The sequence below is a fragment of the Ambystoma mexicanum genome, chromosome 7q (assembly GCF_040938575.1).
Source record: "Ambystoma mexicanum isolate Mex_15411 chromosome 7q, UKY_AmexF1_1, whole genome shotgun sequence".
NCBI classification, from domain to species: Eukaryota; Metazoa; Chordata; class Amphibia; order Caudata; family Ambystomatidae; genus Ambystoma; species Ambystoma mexicanum.
Window position 1 is genome coordinate 848047119 of NC_090941.1, and position 18239 is coordinate 848065357.

The 18239-nt window shown below is 46.1% G+C and overlaps 1 protein-coding gene across 1 annotated transcript in view; it reads right to left on the reverse strand.

Annotated features, from left to right (window-relative positions):
- The window catches only part of HEPHL1 (hephaestin like 1), a 537160-nt gene that overhangs the window by 204510 nt on the left and 314411 nt on the right, over window positions 1–18239 (reverse strand). The gene's annotated exons all lie outside the window — the stretch shown is intronic.

The following is an 18239-nucleotide window of genomic DNA, read 5'->3' on the forward strand; positions in this document are numbered from 1 at the left end:
ACAGAGTTGCCGCAGCAACTCAGGTCGCACTCTAACCTGATAGGCTGGAGGGTCTCCCGCCAAGAAGACCACTCCACTGTGACAGCTAGGCTGTATGAATGGGTCTCTTTCTGCATAAAAGCAGGGTCCTGAGGACTGGAAGGGCAAGTCGTCGCACTGGAACTATGGAACCGAAGGGGAGAGAAGCCACAGACATCTTCAGCATCTACACCACCGGTGAAGCCCTGCCGGACGGTCCCACCACTTTTCTTCCACACGACGAGAGGAGATCTTCAGCGAAAGAGTCTCCTTCCCTTGAGCTGGTGGGGTCAATCAGTTCACCTATCGCTTCCTCGGATCTGCCTTGGTCGAATCGACAGTGCCCAGCACTTGGAGACCGGATAGCCAGGCAGCTATCGACCCAGACCGCGATTAAAATGAGCGTACCTTTAAACTTCGTTTGGCAGCACCACGGCTGGTTTCATTCCTGGGTAGTGCAGCGACTCGAACCTACCTCCACGAGAGCCTCTCTTCCTCTGCTGGGCCCCTCGACCTGCAGGAACTACCAAGAACAACCGCCACCGCAGGAGCCACTTCTTCACGCTTAAGGTAGATTGTTCCGCCAGGCCGCCCTTTGTCTGTGGTAGCCCCAAGGGTGTTTTAAATCCTTTATCTACTTGTGGGGTCGGCCGCCCTCTCTCTTAACATTGTCTTTCGCCTCGCATCTACCTTTTCAATATTTTTCTATTAAAGACTTGACTGCAACTACAAGAACATTTTTGCTCCTAAGCTCTTGGTCCTGTACCACTGACTCTGGCTGATTTGTTAGATCTGCTCTCACTAGATTGGTTTTCAATGAGAAATGTGTTGATGCACCTAAATCTTCTAAACCCCTCTTCCTTCCTACTGTTTTAACTCGTGGAGTGCCATTTTGCTCAGTTTTCATGCACTTATCTTTCTGCTAAAGTGTTACTGTGCATTACTTGTTCACAAAACCTCAGGGAAGTGTTGCAAGGGGGTGTCTGAGATATTCCGGTTTAACTTGTGCTTTCCCTCCCGTCGTTAAATTGTTAGAGTGCCATTTGTAGTTGGTTTTCACTGTGCCGTTTTGCTCAGTTTTCACTCTACCGCAAACTTGTCTACAATTGAATAGGGAGTTGTATTTACTTTTCCTTGACTGAATTTTTATTTACTTTACCAATTGTGATTATGTGTTGACTTAGAAGTGTATAACATAAATATATTCTCTTTTTGATACAGAGCTTTGGTCAGTGTTTCCTTGCTCCATAGTGCTGTACTACCTATTGTGCAAACCCTGAATACTGCTCATCTCCCTCTTGAGATAAGTCTGACTGCACAGCCACAGCTAACAACTAAATCTTTGTGGTACAGACAGATACCAAAGAGGATTTATTGCTCTCACCTGTAGTCCTAATCTGGTGTAGTGCTCCCTAAGGGAACTGCACTGGATTCTGCCTAACACTGGTGTACAGCGGTGAGGATAAAAGTATTGGATTTACATTTTAGTGTGCTACTAGTGCCTTGGTGCAACTAAGCACAAGGTTAGCAATCAATTCCAATGAATGCTGGCAGACTTGTTAAACAAATCAGATACTTGGATATTGCTTCAATTATGGAGATAGGTTGTAATACAAATCACTAATGGGATATCATTAAAACAGGTTTTGCAACCTACTATCGACTGCACATTCTCTCTGTCAAGATTGGAAAAAGTAAATGTGAACATCAGTGCCCCCATCGCACTAAATGAGGCGCAAATCCTGGTGCAGTGCCAATGTGTGACATCATTTGCACTGTTGCACACATTTCCTACTCATGCAGGGACTTAACAGTCCATATTGTGTTACCAATATGCAGTGGTGCCCATGTTGAATGTATGCGTATACCAACAGACCCCTAACGAAAAGGAGCACATATCTCTTTTTGACAATAAATATCATAATCCCCAGGGATTAAATATAGTGTGCCTTGCTCCTAGGCAACACACAGTGTAGGGCCACGTATGATCTTGGGATCAACGATTAAACATAAAAACAACTATACAGTGGTTTATTTAGGAACTGCTGTAATATGGGGGCAAAATAATAAACAGGGAGGCATACAGTGGCATTGGAAAATGTTAGGATAGATCTGGTGGTTTCTAATCAAATTCAGAGGAAAACTCGATGTCTCTCAGTCTCAGGTGATACCAGGTCACTCTCACAGGAATTGGAAATAGTGCATAACGAAAATTCAGAGGTAATCCCAGGTTTAACATGAATGTCTCCTCTTTCTTTTTCCTTCTCCTTCTTCCTTCATCCTTACTGGTCAGCAGTGGGTGAGGCTCGACAGTGATATCCTTTGTCTAATCTTTAAAATAATCTACCTCTGGGAAGTCTGTGCTCTGGTTTACCAGGGGAAACCGAGTCTGGATGTCAATGGTAGTACTTTCCAGAGTATCTGGTCATTGCATCGAATGCAATACAATCGAATGTCTTATCATAGAAAAAAATGCATCGTACCATAGAAAAAAATGCATCGAAAAAAAACATTGAATGCATTTCATTTAAAGATAAAGGGCTTAGTTTAATTATAATGGGGTTTAAAGGTTAAAGGAAGGAGTTCGGTAGGACCCCCCCCATTAAAAAGCAAAAAAAATAAAATAAAATGCATTTGATGCATTTTTTTCAATGCATTTTATTTTTTAGATAGAATGGTATGTCGGTGGTAGGAATTCAATGCAATGACTATTAACCCTTTCCAGAGTCTGAGATGTCAGCCAAAGAAGCTCTGCAGGGAGTGGAGGTGCCCAATTTCGAAAACTAAGAATACAGTCAAAATGTTAATTCGGCTATTCCATCCTGAACCTTGAGGATCTGGCTTTCCTATTCCACCCCAAGCTCTTGGGCATCCCTTGGCAATAATACCCAGTTTAAACTTGCAATTGCTGCAATCTAAATTTTTACAAACTCTGGTCTCTACTTTTCTCACCTCTTTTTGTCAGTGAATTTCTTCCCACCCTTTATACTCTCTCTGTCACCTGCTTGGCCAAATCCATATCCAACTCAGAACCCTGATCAACTCTCTCCTGCTTTACCCATTTGGGCACAATTCTCTCCCCTCCCTTTAGTTCCCTCCCACTATCACCTTCTTCACCCATTTGGTTTCAGGTTAGCAAAGTGTTGTGTCCCCATGTAATGGCATTAAGTGTCTATACCGCTTATCGCGTGTCCCCATGTGGTATCACTCGGTCTATACTATTGTGTTTTCCACAGGTGTTTCAGTTTGAACATGCTGACTCACCATAGAGCAAAAGCTTTGAATCTCTGTATAACAAAATTGGGAAGTAAATAGAAAAATGTTGGATGTAAGCATATCCTACATTAGACTTGTGAGTCTAAGAACATTTCCAAGGGCGATACCCAACTCATCACTTACCCTAAAGGTTTCAGTTAGTTCCTCAAAAGTGGGTAATGTAGACTAATGTCAGTTATTGCGTCTTCTCTGAGTTCTGGTGAGTATATTCCTCCCAGTGGATTTGTAGCATCTACGTATAGGAACCTTTATATATTCCTACAAGAAAGCAGAACCCATAAATATAAATACAATATCTTGTATGGCAGTGCACATTGCCTGCCCTGCTTGTCTTTATGCCAAGGCACAGCATATAGTGGTAATAGTGTCCTGCTAGATGATAACTAAGAACAGATCATCTATGTGATATACATAGGGACTGTCCCCTATTGCTCCCTGTCCCCACCTCAAATAAGAAATTGTTACTGAAAAATAAAGTGTTATTTTCTTAAAATGTTAAATGCTGTGCTAGATCGTGGCATAATGCCTTAAATGTTAGCCAAATAATTGTCCTTGGCAAATTCCATTCTTACCTGGATAGGTATCTCTCCTGAAGGGGAGCGGGGGGGAATTGTTCCCCGGCACCTCGCGACTCGTCAAGCACGTGGGCGCCATATTGGTTGTTTATTTATACAATTGAACGTGCGCATGAGGTAATTTGTGCATCAGGTTTATGAAAACGAGCGTGAGACCCTGCTAAGCTTTAGGTACACATTAGCTTTGTCATTCTTTTTGCAAGGTCTATAGATGTGCCCAAGCGTTCTTAGGGTGCAGGAGAATCCCACTTTGATAAGGGAAGCAAAGAATATCCATTGTCTATAGGCGCCAAAAAGGACCGTAATAAGCTGTCAAAATGTGGGCAGATGTTGAATAACAGCTCCAATTCAATTATCCTATATTGACACTGGGCCTCATTACGAGATTCACGGTAAAAACCAAACCTTACCGGTATGAAGGCAATACCGTGTCCGGGTAGCACGGACACTGATAACAGCGGCCGATTATGAGTATGTGCCCACGCGTGTGGCAGCATGCTGGTATCTTCTGTACCGGCATGCCGTAAATGACCCTAAAACCCCAGTTAGCGGCATCATGGAAAGCGCTGACACCTCCTCCGCCTTCGTCCACCTCTAAATAACGGCCACTGGAAATAACAGGTCCGGCAATACCGGAACCGGAAGTAACGTCATCGAGCCGGAACGTGAAATGCAACGGCGGCCATCTTGAAAAACACAATCCATTGCAATCTTCGAGATACAGGACCTGGAGCCTCACACCACCAGCTACATCTGCAGCTACACCTCCAGTACAATGCCAAAGGCCATTGAAAAAGGAGCATCCCGCCAGCGAAAGGAGCGCTTCTCTGAGGACGAATTAAACATGTTGGCAAACACTCTGGCAGAAAATGGAGACGTGGTCTTTGCATCAGACCTCAGGAGAGCTGCACAGCTAAAAAAGAAGGAAGTATGGGAGCAAGTGGCCCAGAAGGTCAGTGCGGTTGGCATCACCCCCCCGCACCGTAAAAGATGTAAAAAAAGGTGGGATGACCTGCGCCTCTGTGTGTGCAATATCTTATCAGCAAATCAGAGCCAGGGTCAGGCTACAGGTGGCGGGTCCAACTCCCCCATAAAACTCACCCGATAGGAAGAAACCTGTGCCAGCACCATTGGCATGGAGGCCATAGAGGAAGTGGGAGATATGGAGTGGGGAGTGCCGTCATCGGCAGGTGGCGGCGAGTGTCCACGCAAACCACTGGAATGCAAAGTATGATGGGCCACAAATGTGACAATGACATGACCCAATGCATGGTCCATTACACACACATGGACACATCCCTGCCTAGATGCTGTCCCCAGCACCGTCACGTCTACATGCATGCAGCATGCCAATGCCATACCTGAGACACACCCCACAAACAGGAAAACGGCATGTGTCACACTGCACGCAGTTCACAACACAGAGGCATGTCACACAGCATACACCACCATACACATGTGTGAACCAGACGTATGCCTGACTAACCCCCCCCCATATAGCAAGCAACCTGTATGTCACAACTCCAAGACAGCAAATCATCAAATGTGTACAACTGCACTAATACCAATGTATGCATGATGCATGTACAACCATCACTGATGCTGTCCCTCGCTCAGATTCCGACAGCGATGCACAGGACTCAGCTGCACAGGCCACGACTCCATCAAAGAAGGCCACGGAATACAGCAACAGGCCATCCACGTCTAAGGGCCCAGGCAAGCCACATCAGCCACCGAAGGAAAAGGCGACACAGGATGGCAAGGCACAGGGGCGTCAAAGGACAGCCGCAATACCAACAGTGGCGATAACGGTGGAATCCACTGCACTTGAGCCAGTGGCAGATGGGACCCTGTCTGCTTCAAACAGCTCGGTAGGGGAGGCAGTTGTCACAGCGCCACAGAGTGGCGATGAAGAACAGTCCCAAGGCGAGGTATATGTCCCTGAGGACGACAACCTGCCAACGGAAGTTGTAGGCGCACCCAGCTCTGGCCAAACACCCCAGCACACACCAATGAGCACCCCCAATGGCACCACGCTAGACCAGTCTGGAGGAGAGGCAGTACCAGAGGCCTGGAGCCCCACAGAGGACCCACCTGAATTGGGCCCCTTGCCAGATGTCCAGGAAGGGAAGTGGCGAATGGCACAAATGGAGGGGCGGCAGCAGGAGCCGGCAGGGCTTGTGAAACAGTACTTCTCAGATGGTGCCCTGACAAGGCAGGAGGCCCGTGAGAACACTGCGGCCATGAAAGGGGCCATTGAGTCTAGCACCATACGCATCTGTGAGGAGCCGTCAGCAGTGAGGCAGGTCCTTGCCAGGATTGCTGTTGCCTTGGAGGCTCAGCGTCCTGTCCCGACAGTGGAGCATGCAGGCACGGGGTCATCTTCCAGCTCCACCCAGATGAGCCACCTGTGCAGGTATGCGTGCACCGTGTGGCGCTCGGACATGTCGCCCCCGGAGGCCGACAGAAGACACAAGTAGCAGGGGCAGCCTGCATGTGCGGACTAATGTAGACACATGTAGCATACCAATGCACACCATGTGTGGGGGAGTTGTGGGGGAAGGGGTGTGTGGGGGAGATGTGGGAGGAGGGCAGGGTGGAGGGGGTGTGTGGGGGAGTTGTGGGGGAGAGGTGTGTGGGGGAGTTGTGGGGGGAGGGGGAGGGTGTGTGTGTGTGAGGTGGAGTGTCAAAGCACCTTGTTCATATTACCTGTTCAATACACCCGTTGTGTACCAAAAAAATAAATCACATGACTGGACATTGCTTATCGTGAATGTGTGTTTTATTAGTTTACAGTGCAGTGTCCATGTACCCCCACACCCAGTGCCCCGAGTCCCACATCCATGGCACCCACTGCATCCATGTGTCTTATTGGCTTATCACAGACTGGGGCACAGCACGTCCCTCCTGTGCATCACCACCTGGATGATGTGCAACCCCATCTTCTTCATCATCTTCATCCTCACCTGGTGTTTGCTGTTCAATGTCAGGGGGCATTGCAATGATGATCTTGGCCACCTTCTCATGCCTGTACAGGAGTGCCCCACCCGACCTGCTGAGGCAGCGAAACCGTGCCTTCAACAGGCTAAAGGTCTGCTCAATCACCACACGGGTATGGGTATGGGCCCCGATTTTAGTCTTCTTCGCGACTGTTCTGGGGGTTCCGGACAGGGGTGAGGAGCCACGGCTTTCAAGGGATAGCCAGCATCACCTGCATGGGTGCAAAATAAGGTATGTGTGACTCAATTCCTAAAATGACACCTGTACTTATCACTCACATGCCTGCAGAGATTTGTCGTTCACATGCACATATCCCTGGATGTATGCACATATTTTAACTTGCCACAATGTGTGCTGTTCCATGGTCTACAGGTGTGGATTGCATCGTCCAGATGATGCAGGGTGTCCACTTCCTTGCTGGTGTTCATGCACTGTGGATGCCTACCATTGTATTTGCTATCATCTATGATGTGGAGAGATTCGTATTTTTTTTTTAATAGCAGCATTGGCACAAGTCTCATCATGATTTATCATTCAGCGCTTATTATTCCCATTGTGACATGCAGCTCTACTGTGGTGGTGGGCCAGTGACAAGCAGTGTATTCCCTTGGTGGGATTGATTTGTGCACACTCATGGATGCATGTCCTGTGTTGTGTTTTGCTGCGGTCATACATTTACATTGTGCATACTCACAGCATGTTGCTGCATTGTGTTACAGAGGGTAAGGTTTGATGATGTGCAGTGGACGTGTTGTGGGATGTGGGATGTGGGCTGGTTGCAAGCCTGGCATATTGTCATTGGTGTGCAGCTTCCATCATTACTATGAGGTTCGGGTGTCATGTCCAGTTTGGGATGCTTTGGGGCACAGTGTTTTGCAGTATGGGGCATTGTCCAGTCATCACCCCAATCACCCCCGGGTGGTGTGTGCATCCCCCCCCCCATTACACTGCCATGTGCCTGTCATGCAACTTACCAAGCAGCCAGGCACATCGTCCAGCATGTCGCTCCATGTAGCGTGTAGTTCTGCAGGACAATTGAATCATGAGTTAATCCGGGATATCATGCACAACAATGTGTGATGAACTTGCTGGAATCACATACCATCTGCACATTGATGGAGTAGTATAGCTTACGATTTCGGTACGCCACATCCATGGCATGTGGGACCACCAATTCCACATGGGTGCAGTCGAGGGCACCATACAGTTTGGCATGCCTGCCAGTGCATGGAAGCCAACTTTAGTGTCAAAGATCTCCTGGGCAGTCCGTGGTAGGGATATGTAGTCGCATGAGTGCTTCACGAGGGCATCCAGCACTTGGTTCAGCATGCGTGAAAAAAAGGTTGTGAAATGCCATGCATCTGCCCCACTGTGTGCTGATAGGTGCCTGTGGCCAGGAAGTGGAGCACAGACACTACCTTCAGTACAGGGGGGATGGCGGTGCGGATTTCAATCAGGCTGACAATGTCGTCGTGTATCATGTTCACAATGGTGGTGATGGTGTCCCGGTCCAGGCGGTACAGGGTGTGGATCTGCTCAGGGGTTAGGTTGAATGGACTGGCTCTGATGCAAAGGATTGGAGGCTGCTTGCGTGGTACCACTGGCTGCACTTGTGGGACTTGCTGGGCTTGTCTCACCCTCATTCTCATTCTCTTCCTGCGTCTCCTCGGTAGTGTCTATTGTAGTTGTTGCTCATGGTGTAGCAATGAAAGCATGTCCTCCAGCCCCAATATCGCAACTGCAAGTGGGATAATTTTGGTGTGGGAAGGGGTGTGGTGTGTGGGTGTCCTCCTTTTGTGCTGGGCCAGACTCCATTGCCTCCACCTGTGCTGATTGTGTGCACCTGTGGCAGTTTGGAACACTGCACATTGCGGTTAGCGGTTGATACGCAACGCCTGTGAGGCCGGCACCCCGGTATCCCTTATTACTTCCTTCGTGATGCCGGTAGTTACATGTCCGCGTGACTTGTGATGTCCTCCTGTTAGCGGCATCCTGGTTTTGGCGGCCCGAAGGGCTGCGCGCATGCCGGTACGGGGGAGCATGGTCTCAGCGGTGGGGCCGATACCCGGTTGTCGACTCGTAATAGGCCGGAGCGGTATGCGGTGCTGGTATTCCCTTACCGTCATGGTTTTCCCATTACCGCAAATCTCGTAATGAGGCCCATTGTATCTTATATCTGTCTATTCACCCTAAAGACAGCTTTCATATTTTACAAATATAATAATAGAAAATAACTATAAATATAAATAGTGTTTAGCAAACAGCCAGAGTTACATGTAGTATTATTCATCTTTAGCGAGGTTCACATCATGTGAGATATGATGAATTGTATAGATAATACAGGCGACATTCAATTTTTTATCTTTAAGAATTCCGCAAATGTTTCAGGATTAATACTATTACATATTATTTTAATTTCAAATGAAGTGACCATCCTTGCTCCTGCACGTCATTGAAAATGTTGTATTTCACAAGAACACATGCATCTTGTGTTCCTTATTAATGCTCATCGACGTACAGCGTAAATTGCAAATACATTTCGATTCTGTACGCCTTAATTCAAGTTTCAGGTCTCTGGCTTTTTTACCCTGTTTGGCCTTCATTAGTCCTACGAATCGGAGATCCTTCTTATCCTGCATCTAGTGACATGTTTGCCAGTGATAGCTTGGGGGTATTGACTGCTAAGACTAGCCAGATGCTCTCTGTTTCTGATTCGCATTTGTTTTACAGCACTCCCTGTATACAGTTTCTTGCACACGCAGATTTTTGCATATTCAACAAAGTTGTCTTGCAGTTAATTAAATCTTTGATCTTATTGGCTAAGTCATTGATGTACAAGTCTGATGCAGAATATGCTTACAACCAACTTTTTTTTTATTTACTTGCCAATTTTGTTATACAGAGATTCAAAGCTTTTGCTCTATGGCGAGTCAGCATGCTCAACCTAAAACACCTATGGAAAACACAATAGTATAGACCGAGTGATACCACATGGGGACACAGCAATAAGCGGTATAGACACTTAATGCCATTACATGGGGACACAACACTTGCTAACCTGAAACCACCTACCAATTCTTCCATTCACCTCCAAGACCAGTTTCTACTAGAGTTAATGGTAACACCAAAAACAGATGCATGAATGGCACCTAGAATGGGGATATTTGTAAGATGAGCCACAAAACGGTCAAAAGTAATTTGCCAATGCGGGATAAGAACCACTACCAGCACCAGTTGAGATATATAAAGACAACCTATAACCAGCAAAATGATAAGAAATTTGTTCCATGTTTTCTGTCTGTTCGTTTCCTATGCTTTTACTGCCTGCACCAAAATTACGAACATGGTATGTAACGGCAAACTTATAATTTTTGATTTTGGAATAGTTGATTTTGATGATCTTTACTTTAAAAATACACATTTAAACTATCAGCCTTGAAGACGGGCTGTGCTCGAAACCGTGTCGGCTGTAAACAGGCATTGGCTGCAAGCAGGCATTCCCTTCCGACTACGAATAAACCATATTCAAGACAGAATGTGTTACTATTTGAAGAATTCATGAGATTACCCAACTGTGTTAATAGTGGATGATCAAGATACTTAATACTGAACAATAGATATTTTGCTGGCCAAGCACGACTCACCAACCAAACAAAGATCAGGGCCGTGATGTTCGCTACCCTAGACCTACTAATGCTAGTAGAGAGCCCCCACTGGCACCTTATGAGGTAATTATCCCCCTTGATAGGGTGCCCAGCTCATTTTTTGAACTTACCAAAGTATATAACTATTGATTAGCTAATCTTTGATGTCTGTTGTTTGTATCTCTTGCAGGTGCTAGGATACTGTATTGGTATTGTTTACCACCCCAATTGTCAAATAGGCTATACTGTAAATTATGCCCTCCTGATGAATGTTCCACACTTTGTTTTAGAGGAACAGAAACATGTCGAGACTTATCTCTGGACTTTAAACGGAGAGTAAAATGTATGACATATTCATCCATATCTGGTTGGGTACCTTACTATTTAGGTTGATAAGTACCCTCAGTGGTCGTATTTTTGCTATAACATTACTTTTAACTGGCCATTGGAGCCTGCTACGTATTCCCTATTGTTGCTTTCTACATGGGATGTGACAATTTCTGTACTGTCGACCTATCTATTTAAATGGATGTTTTAAATCTGACGATCTTTTCATTATTAAAATTTGATACTGACTTTTAAACCTTCCCTGGTCCCTCCTAGTGTTTTACTAAGAGTGTTTATGCCCTACACCTCTAGTACCTGCTTCATAAACTTTGTCTCCCTATACTCCTACTGTTTATAATGCTGGCCATACTTTCCCCCCCTTTTAGCTCCCTACAAGGGAACTTTCATATTTGTCGCTTCGGTTTGCTTTCCTTAACTATTCGATAATCAGTAAACAGTATCTCCTTTGATTTTATAAATTGTTTGCTATTCAAAATTGTTGCTTTGTAACAATTTTCTTGTTTCGAGTTCTTCGGGCCGGCATTCACACAGTCAACTCACGTATTCTATGCAGCTGCTCCCTCCTGCTGTCTGGCTTTGCTGCGGTCCTTCAGCGTTCAGTCTGCTTACTTTCCCGCTTCTGCAAGCCCCCGGTAAATTGCGTGTCAGTCTTTGGCAGCGATGACAGCTCCGCTGATCTTCTGCGACTTCACCAGCCTGCCACGTGCTGTGCTGGAACTACTTCTCCTCAGCTGGTGTTTTTAGTACACCTCTTTCCACTGCACACACTCTGCAATTCTGCTTCTGCTCAATTTCACCCTCCGTGATGACTTCAGCTGGCAGGATTCTTTCTGTGGCAACTCCTACACCTCGGATGGCTTCAGCGCCCTCAGCTAAGCTTCCTGCACAGTCTTCCAGTGCTCCTTTCACTTCTTCTCTGCTTCACCTTTGTTTCTCAGCTGTGCCTCATCTTGGGTTTTAAATACCCGGGTCAGGTGATTTGAGTGGCAAAAACTAGATCGCACATCTGAATATTCATGATTCTGAATCTCCATTGCCTCTAAGCTCTTCTTCCTTGTCTCAGTACTTTTAACATTATGGGAACAGAAGCCCATAGAAGTATATGTGACATTAGGTTGTTCCAGGTTACTTTCAATTAATCCATATTGATCTATGAACTGAGAGGTGTTGGATTAAGGGGGGGGGGGGGTTGTAGAAAGAATGTGTAATTCCATAATAGAGTGAGGATCTCTCATTAAGGTGGAATTATGACAATTCACGGTTCTCACTTTTAATTCCTGAACCTTTGAGGTGCCAACTTTGTTCTGCTTAAATGACACGTTCTTTGGGCATTGATATTGGAGGGACTGGTACATTGATAGCATGCCATGAGATATCTGTAATGATTTCACTTTCATCCTCAGAAGAAGATGAATACTGCATCTACCCTAGCGGAGTCACCACTTCCCCCAGATAGCCGTCTCCTCCCACGTGATCCTTTGCCCTGATGCCAGCCCCAGGGTTAGGGTCAGGTAGTGGCTGTCTTTACCTAGCCACATGGCAGGAGACTTTAAGATGGGGTTTGGTGATGACTCTTCAGGATTCATCACATTACTCATTTTGGTCTTTTAAGTCTCTCTTGCAGCTCTCAGACTCGAGTCTAGCTATGCCCGGTTCCCACACTGGGTCCTCCTGCCCCCTCTTTCAGAGTTCTTAAAAACAGCTACTGTCTTCGGTCTCCTGTCTCCAGCCACTACACCAACTGCTTCCCATCTCCGATAGAGCCACTGGAATTTCAAAGGACTTTAGCCTTGCCTCCCAACCTCTCTTTCTGGTGAAAGTAGACTATGATAAGGATAGCCCGCGGGGCTATGACCATTGGTATATCGTATAGCCCTGATGTGAAATGTGTGCTTGGCTTGTCCACCCCTTGAATGATTCACTCTGCCTGCCACACCCTGACCCTACCTCTCAGCCTTTCTCAGGGAAAAAAGTGAACTCAGATGCGATCTCTTCAAGCTGCTGTAGGGATTGGCTGGTAGACCCCACCACGGAGTATGCCTTCTAGTTCTGACGTTAGACATTAGTGGTTCTTTTTCTGGTTGCCACGCCCTGTCCCTGCACCCGGTGGAATCCCTGTGCCTATCTCTTCTTAACTGTAGGACAATGGAGACTTTTTACCATGGGTGGTTGGTTGACTGTTGAGTTTCCCTTTTTAAATGGAGGTCCCCTGCTTTCCCTCTTTAGATTCTTGCATCCGCATAAGGAGACCGGGGCGTGCCAGGCTACAGTGTCATTCGATTCAGCGGAAGCGAAAGTCTATGCTTTGCAAATGGCGAGAGCTTGAGTTCCCTGATCCCATATGGTCTCAGTTTCCAAACGTAGGACCTGGGCAAATTTAAGGGTCCCTGTCCATAGTGGGTGCAATGTGACTGCCCCCTCCACTGAGACTGAGGGTGACCTGGGTATTCTCTACATACCACCCCAGGGCTCTTCATCCAATAGATTGTGGATGTATGTGACCCCCTTGATCATCCCACTGTAAGCTGGAAACAAAGTACTTAAACACTCAGGTAATAACTATAAAGCCCTTGTACACAAAAGTGATTTATATCAGTTATGCTACTCACTAAACTAGATCTTTCGAAAACAAAATTGACTTGGATCAGGCTGGACTTCAGTCACATCCAGTAAAATCCTCAAATGAATGCGATCACAAAAGACATACAATCAGAAAAACAGTGAAGGTGTGTAAAAAGATAGAGAGAAATGTCCACGTGCCCAGTGGGCCACCTGAGAAATATTCCAAGTATTAAAATCCTGCATAGCTGCCTCTTGTGAATGTTTTCACCAAGGGCTATGTTGATGCTTTTCAAATGCCAGCCAATAATATGCTCCCAAGGAGTGCAGGAGTTGTTCCCTTCCCATTTGTGGGGTGGATCAGTGGATTTGATTTTCTTAGCTGCATTATATTAAGTAACAAACCGTTACTAACACATCAAAATATTCCACCCTTCCGCCAATTTACTCCCAAGGTTGTATCTTATAAGGGTGCAGAAGCAGGAGACTGACACACAGGTGGCATGTTTGGAGCTATAGACTTATATTAACTATAAGATTGGTTTCCCTGCCTCAACTAAAATACTGATGAGTTTGACAGAATGTCAGTAGTTTAAAGTGTCCACTGTTGTGTGTCAAATTTTAAATCTGTCCCTTACACTTCAAACTAAAGTTTTAACAACTCAAAGTTCCACTCACTGGTTTTGGATTCCAAAAAGTCACAAATCAAACAAGGGTTTTATTCTTCCAGCTAAAAACCAGGGGGAATGACTTATTTCCTTAGTTTAAAGGCCATTGTATAGTTCACCACTGTAACCAGGGGGATTGACTCACTTCCTCTGGCTGAAAGGCCATTGTATAGTTAACCCTGGTTAACAGGAGGAATTACTCCCTTCCCCTGGTTTCTTAACAATTGTACCTGGTAGGTGAGTACCAGGAGAGTGAATGACTCACTTCTCCTGGTATGCCTTGCCACGGCCACCAAGTCCAGCAGGAATGACTTACTTCCCCTGGATCTTCCTTTTCTTCTCCTCTTCTTTGTACTTAGCTACCTGGCTCACTCCTCTGCCCAGAGCTGCCATGAGGAAGATAACTTCTCACACTGAAGATTATTTAGTATTGGGTCCACGACCCTTGGTTCCCTTCTTTTACCTGGCCTCCTTGGTTCACTCCCTTGCCAAAGACTGCCATGAGGAAGATGACTCACATTGCGACTTCTCAGGGTCTTTCCGACCCTTCCTTGATGGTCAGTGGGATTTGCTTGACCACCCTAATGAGGAAGCTTTCCTCTGAATTCTGTTGTCAGTTTCTCAGGGTCCCAGACACTTCTTTGACTTCTTCTCAGCCCAGTGACCCTTGTGGCATGCTCTGGAGATCCTCCTACACTCCCTATGTCCCTGCCGGCCCACTCTTACCTCCCGTTACCTTCAGTGACCTCTGCATACGGCGGCGGCTCTTCCTAGGACTGGAGCTGGCCTTCTGTCTGCTTCCTCCGGTCGTCTGCTTTGGACTTCGGCGGCTTTCTGCTCTGCGTGTTTTTTGCTCCCTGCAGTATCGGTACGAGGATGGAACCGTGCAGTCCCACTTCTTACGGTGGACGTACCACTGCCTCGCTTGTGTGTTGCTGGACCCATCGACTTCGTATCCTGGAGAGCCGCCTTCCGATTCCCGCCTGCGTTCTCTTCTCTCCAGTCTTCACTGCGCAACTGCTCCCACCCCTGACAGCTTCCATGCCTGCTGCTACTCAGGGGCCAACTTGACAACAATGTAAGTCAATTTTTATACAATGTTGCCAGCCTGGTCTGGGCCCATTGCATACGTCCTTCCTCTCTTTCACGGGATCCATGTTCATAACTCCATGGGGCCAACTCGTTCCAGTACCTGTATTACCTGGATTCCCGTAAAAATTTTACTTTTTTTTTATTCCCTTTGGGTTGCCGTAAAAATGTGACTTTTTATTCCCTTTAAAAATGCTTTAATAAACACTTTCAAACTGTATACAGTAGTAATACATTTCAGAGCAATAACCAACACAAACATTTTGCTTCAGACAGTTTTCCAAATGTTGCCTCCTAGTACCTAGTGTAGTGAATCGGGGTGAGCATCAGTAAATGAGGGCGTCTACAGAGTGAATTTTTTGCATCCAAACAGACTACAATCTTGCCCCAGACAAAAGTGGAATCCATTCAAAATTTGGTAGAGGTGGGTACAACAGTGTGGATTTGTATAGCCGGACAAGCATACATACACACATACATACATTCCGCTTTATATATAAAGATTAACTCAAGGCAACACACCTATCATCACATTGCTTAATAGTGCCAAGGAGCGACGTGTTTGGGAACGACTTTGGAGACCTTGGCTAACGCACTAAAACAGTAATGATGCATTTTAAAGATTTTCTGAAATGGTCTCATGGACTCTGAACAATCTAACGGAAATCCAGCACTAAAGAAAATGGAAGCTGTGACAAGATCCATTGTGTTGATATTTCTTGCCTTCTGCTGTCTCTACTACTTTACTCTCTTTGCATTACAAAAGATTGTATTGACGCATGCGCATGCTTTGGTCCCCATTTGCACAACCCCTATTCCTGCTCAAACTGAAACCATATCTGGCAGGTAACCAACGCTGCCCGAGAAGTAAAAAGACTCAGGTGAAGCACAGATATAGATTTTGAACATATAAATTCATACCCATCTGATTGATATGATATTTACATCCAGAGGTTTCTAAGCGTGGACCAGAGGATCGAACCTGTGGTGCTCTGTCATCTTGCTTCCAAGGTGAGAACGTTGCCCTTGACCTATCCTCCCGAGATTGGGCCCATGTGTCTAACAACGTGTGTTACCAGCACATGATCAAGGTGGGAAGACAATGAAGGAGAGCTGCTATGTGTGCTCTCTCATTCAGTATGTCATGGGTACCTCCAGAACATTCATAGCAACATAAATCACAGCAGCCAGAGCACAATGTCATATGCACCTGTTGCTCTGCACAACAAGTGGCCGATTCCAAGGCAGATGGGCTACACCAAGATAGATGTCACAGAAGACATTCCCCTACGAAGACAGGTACATCATGACTAAAGAAATGATAGATGACTATTTGAGCACTGACAAGACAATAGAATACGTTCCTGACAGCGAGAAGCCAGAATAGTGAAACAAAAGGAGTTGCAATGCCCGAAGACAAGACAAAGAGATAGGAGGAATGCCAGGATAATGGGAAAGACCACAGTTACTAATATATGGACAGATATTTACAGGAGAAGGATGGAAAGAAGGAACAGTGGGGTGCAAAGCACATGCCCTCCTGACAGTTCCAGTAGAAGTGGTGCAAAGATTGCCTCACAGGAAGTGAAAAACCGCTCACCTGGGTGAGGAATGAAGCAAGTCACATGCCAATCATACCACTCAAGAATGCTTCCTTGTGTTTCCAAAATGATGGTCCAGGGAAGGTTGGGGAGAATAAAGGATGCAAACAAATATCGAAAATACCAGGCATGAGGGTTGGTACCGCAGTGCTAATGGATCACCACTAGGCCTGCGGGTCCAAGGAATACAAGCAATTACTGCCAAACTGGGGAGGGTTATGCTCTCTAGTACAGTTGAACACACCAGCACTAGTAGTGCCTCGAAATGACTCCCTAAAATGGATACACACCAGAGGAAGAAGAAGAAATCTGTAGAGCTGACCAGAATAAAGGGAGGAAACTACGTGCCATCAAAAATGGAAGATGCACTAGACGCGATACCACCAGAACACAGATTTAGCAGGACAGAGATGTTCTTTATGTCAATCGTTCCAGGAGATCAGGCTAATGTGAACGCCAAGTGGCTCTAGATCACCAGATGAGAGCTGTTGCAGATAACACATTTGACTGTCAAGGGGTTTAAGGCCATCAAAGAAGAGTTGAGACGGGTCAGATTGATGACTTTACAGACCAGATATGTTGTAGATCTCCTACCAGCTATGGAAGGAGGTGTTTGCACCAAGATCGGGCCTTCTTGCTGTGCGTACGTGCCTTCCCACGATGGAGAATGGAACACTGACAGAGGCAATCATGCAATTATCAGACCTGTATGCCAGAATGGAGGCAGTGACAAGCCCAATAGGAGAAGATGAGGAATGGCTGTCATACATCTTTTCCTGGATACCATCGTGGATGGCTAGTGGTCTGTAGGTGCCTTAGTGCCAGTGTTATTTTCCTTCAGCGTTTTCAGAGTAGCTATAGCATAGTGCAAGAAGACTACCGAAAAGACGATGGGGATGAAAATATTACTGGAGGTAGAGATGAATACTGATGAAGAGGCGAATACTCTTGGCATGTTGAAATCACATTTGACGCAGTGCCCTCTGTTCCCACCAGATACATCATTCTCTTTTCCCCCAGATCCACACAGCTACTTGGGAAAATGGGTATGGTGCAACCTCGATGGAGATTGCAGCTATATGAACTGGAGTTTAGACGAGCATGAGAAGTACCATGGACATCTAGGAGGAGTGACAAAGGTCTGGGTCCCAAGGCCGCACGTGAATAGAGAGGGTCGTCTAGGGAGTGTGTTTGACTTGTTGACCAGAGGGGGATTGAAGAGGGAGGCCCAAATGTGGCTCTCGTTACACCCATCCCACTTTCAGCCCAGCGACAGAGAAATGAGGTGTGCATCGCTTCTAGGCCCTTCCTCCCCGTCATTGATGTATCGCAGATCTGAAAAGCGCTACTCGGTCAGACAATTATTCAGATCATACCCGGATGACAGTATTGAAGAGATACAACTGTCATCAATTGAACAAGTCGACTGACTGCAGCCTCAAAGGATGCCAATGAAGTCAC